The following is a 4,288-nucleotide window of genomic DNA, read 5'->3' as shown; positions in this document are numbered from 1 at the left end:
AATTATAATGCCTCCATCACACAAAAGCACCGGCTTCTCATTAACCTCCAGCTGTGAAGGCTCTTAGTCGTGTAAGTCGTCCTTTCCTTCTTCAATAGACGCTTTATAAGTGTTTTATTCTATAAGCGGTAGTTAGAAGCAGCGATAACCTCCAATATTCTCCCTCTGTTTTCCACTTATTATAACTTTCTGGAGAACAACAAATAACCGCTGTTGCTGTTGCCAGCCTCCCTATAACGGGGAGCCTTCAGGGCGCACTCCTTGTTCCTTCCCTTTTCTCGTAAGTTTTAATCCCCTCATAAAAGATTAAACCACGCGGACCAGTCAATTTAGGTGACCCGAATTCTAAGCAGCATTTTCCGTCCTGGCCCCATGAAAGCCCTAACACTGCAGGAAGAAACGAAAGAGAAGGCGGAAACAATGGTGAAGACGTAAGGAGATCATGCGTAGCAATATACTACATGTGCGCGGCCGGCATGAAAGTACGAACATATCTGTGCCAGAAACAGATGTCGTGGCTGGGATATCGCACTGCGGGTCCCAGAGCTACGACCACCGCCGCTGCTGTGACCCCAACGGGGTCAGAACGCCGTGGCCAGCAGCGCAGAAATGGACACTCGGTAGTTCGCTTCCAAGTAAAAACATGTGTCGAAAGCGGCGATCAAGCCGCCCCGCGCTCTACTCCAGCTGGAGAACAATTTACTGCCCCAATGTTGTTTCCTTTTTGTTCTCGCCTCAACGTTTCTTTGCCGTGGCCCCGACACATGCTGGGCCTGGGGCGATGTGCTATAGAATGCGGCGCGATGTTTTCGCCAGTTAAAGACCGTCGCCACCATGGTACGAAGCCTTGGGACGTGCCGCTTGATTGGGGTGATAGCGTCAAGCACTTGGTTCTGCAGAACCTTGTGCGGCTATGCTGTGTTCTCGCACGTGTCCTTAATAAGCCAGAACTTGACCGTGTGTGTTTTACGTTACAAGATTACCAGCCCTTGTTTGTCATCTCGCGGTTCACGCTGGCAGAATGAAATGAAAGTTGAATCGGGATCGGTCGGCTCCTGAAAAGAGCGTCCGATCGAAATCTCAGCGGTGGGCATTGTGTTGGAGGTGAAATCAAAGCGTGCAATGAAATGCGCTTTGGAGGAGAACGTAAGTTTGCCTTTTTGGTGCGTATTTTCTGACTTTTACTTATTCGAGTTTGCTTTTCCTCTCCTGGAAGCAGTATCAGCCTTCATGCGGATGCATTTGTTGTTGCATTGATCCTATAGCAGCAGTAAAGCGCGCGGAATTTGGGTCAAAATCTAAGCAATGCCTATTTTTAAATGCCGAAAAGACAATTGAAAATGAATTCAGTGGCGCGGTGGATTAGTATGAAACATAAACCCTGTGTAATAGGCGAGGTTGCCTAATAAAATGGTGATGATTGGGTTTTTATGGCGCAAGGCCGCCTAGTGCAACGAGCGCCGAAAATAAGTGGTTAATCTAAAGAGACTAGTAAAACGTCTAAGCAGGAATAAGTGTAAAATCATTTTGGAATAATAAAAATGGCTGGTGAAGAGGGCCAGGTTTTGATTATGCTTGATATGAAGTCAGCTGCAAAATTTTATTCTCGGACAAGTAGTTAGAAACCCGCTTAAAAGATATCATGGGAAAGTCAGACACGAAGAGTGGGCACGATGAGCGGCTTAGTAGAGTGGGATATGTTTTCTGTAGAGTTGGGCAACGTGTGTGTGTCATGTTGTTTCAAGTGCCTTACGTTTAATCAGAATGTGGGTTATGGATAGGTATTCTCTATACCTGCTGCAGAAACGTCGTGAAGAGCCAGTGAGTAGGTGTGAGTGGGGTACATGTGTGTTGCCTATCCGTAACTTTGTATTGCAACTTCTGTGTGTATGTTGTGAGTCAATTGCGTATCGTCTCAAGGGCAGCCCAACACGAAGACCTGGGAAGCGTAGAGAGAGAGAGAGAGAGAGAGAGAGAGAGAGAGAGAGAGAGAGAGAGAGAGAGAGAGAGAGAGAGAGAGAGATTGAATTTTTTTTTTTGAAGGAGGACTCCAGATCAAGTGGTGGAACTGGGAGTAGAAGGTAAAGTGTCTGGGGCCTGGGAACTAGTCTTTAAGGTAGAACGTTTTGCTAGGTATCACAAACAACGTTATCCACCAAATTTATATAAGACACACGTAATAATGCGGAGGCTGTCTAGTTGCTGCAATATCCGCGTAGGGCTCAAGTACTGCCTAGTCCTAGGACCAAACGGGGGATAACAGGAAAGCATTTTTGGGCTCGCCGACGCATCGAAATTAAACAGTCTCAAGAAAACAAACCATAATTTTTAATTTCGACAATCATGACAGCCGTATTTGCGCGTTGCGGTTTCTGCCCTGCGCAAAACCATCGCTATTGTGCTTTTAATAAAAACACAATCATCGTGCTTTTAATAGTCATAGCATTGCGGCGCAGATGACGTAATAGTCATACCATATGTATGTACGTACATGATTACGCTGGCATTATGTCTGAGGTGCGATGCGTCAGCTCAAAAAAAATGAGCGTTATGGCAACAGGGTACTTTCCCGTGCCTAAAACAGTTTTAATGTAAAAGTATGCGCAACGACTGCAATTTAATGAACGCTTCTCCGACAGCACGCAGACGTTTAACTTAGTTGTGGAGCATGCGTGTTGGTCTTGAATATAGCCTGATAGCGAACCCTACTGGGCACAAGATTGCTTAAAAAGTATAAACTCGGCTTGCCCACCGACCTGGTACAAGTAATAAAACTTTTCTTTGAAAAATCACGTTTTTCTCTCGAGACGGTGCAGACGCCTAGCAGGCTGAACGCATTAACTGAACTCCTTCGGGGACACCAACAATCAACGAAATGGAAGAGTTCCCCGCTCGGAAAGTGATAACTCATTCAACCGCGCCCTCAGCCTTTTATGCCTTGCCCCTGGCTCATTATATCTCGTCTGCATATACTTCCCACGTTCATTCATCATCCACAGTCACGACATAATTTAATGCTTTACTAATACCGGCCCTAGGGACCTACGTTCTCCCTAACTACGCACACCCGTCGCCGCACTGCGTGCACCAACCGTCGCACGGCATCACGCATATAATATAGTCTTCCTTTCATGCGCACTAATCGCCCGGAAAACATTATCCAGGAACATGGCGTCGTGTAGAATGGGCAATACGGTTGCATGAAAAATAAACACGAACTTATCATTGCCATTAACAATATATAGTAAAAACACTCGTCACGTCGCAATTCAGAGCGCTGTTGGATATGCATCATGCCTGGATTTTTTTCTTAGCCAAAGGCCTTCTTTCTTCTTGCGCCTTTGGCGGCGTAGCTCTTGCTCTATGTTTCTATCTGCCCTTGTTCAAGAAATGTACCTTGGCGCGCGCCCTTATTCTAAATGAACCCCGGGACATTGAAAGAGCAATCAATAAAATAAAACAGAGATTGTTCAAAGCCTTTCGAGGATTTACCGGTGCTAACACATATATAAACATTGACGGACATGATGAAAAGACTGTGGAGTTTGCAAAAAATAAAAAAGACCTCTATGAACACTCCGAAAGAAGATAATGGATCATATAGGGGTAAAACAAAATCACTGAAAATTATCCCCAGGCAATGCGACGTGTTTTCACAGCTTTTAACGCAAGGCTATGCTGCTGTGATGATCCATCAAGGGCAGGAGCTTCACAACGTCCCCGTCACGAAGCTGTGGCATTAAAACCGGGAAAAGTCTGATTCTGGGCACGCACATACCATGTGCACTAATGAGGAATGAGGTCACTAATCTTGGGCAGATAACAGATAAAAAAAATTTGGAAGAAAGAAAGAAAGAAAGAAAGAAAGAAAGAAAGAAAGAAAGAAAGAAAGAAAGAAAGAAAGAAAGAAAGAAAGAAAGAAAGAAAGAAAGAAAGAAAGAAAGTGGAGAAAAAATGCCCGCCGGGTGGGATCCGAACCCACGAACTCCAGAATACGCGTCTGGTGCGATACCACTACGCTACCGGCGGGGCTGTTTTTCCCCTCCACTTTTTCGGGTATTTATGTTAACGGATTTGTTGTCTGCGCTTAAGGGTGATAGCCGCTAGTGTTCTTGGTCAGTTCGCTCGGAGGACCTCCTTTATTCAATGCAATACACTGGAAATTGTGCATCCGCGCCTCCACAGCCAGGACCCTCCGCTCCAGCGCCGTCTTCCGTGTAAACTATATCGATCACTGCCTAGTCTACTTTGCAGACCGTGGTTGGGAGGGGCCTTCACAAAAGCCTAC

General features: G+C 45.7%; 1 non-coding gene across 1 annotated transcript; it reads right to left on the bottom strand.

The window, feature by feature from the left end:
- Positions 1–3,957: 3,957 nt before the first annotated feature.
- Positions 3,958–4,029, bottom strand: Trnat-cgu (transfer RNA threonine (anticodon CGU)). The gene has a single exon. It is a non-coding gene; the product is annotated as a tRNA-Thr (tRNA).
- Between the last annotated feature and the right edge of the window lie 259 nt (positions 4,030–4,288).

This window comes from Haemaphysalis longicornis, unplaced genomic scaffold (assembly GCF_048455015.1).
Source record: "Haemaphysalis longicornis isolate Haplotype H1 unplaced genomic scaffold, Haemaphysalis longicornis Haplotype H1 scaffold_9, whole genome shotgun sequence".
Classification (NCBI taxonomy): domain Eukaryota; kingdom Metazoa; phylum Arthropoda; class Arachnida; order Ixodida; family Ixodidae; genus Haemaphysalis; species Haemaphysalis longicornis.
The sequence above is the reverse complement of the archived record's forward strand: the minus strand, read 5'-3'. Positions and strand labels throughout refer to the sequence as shown.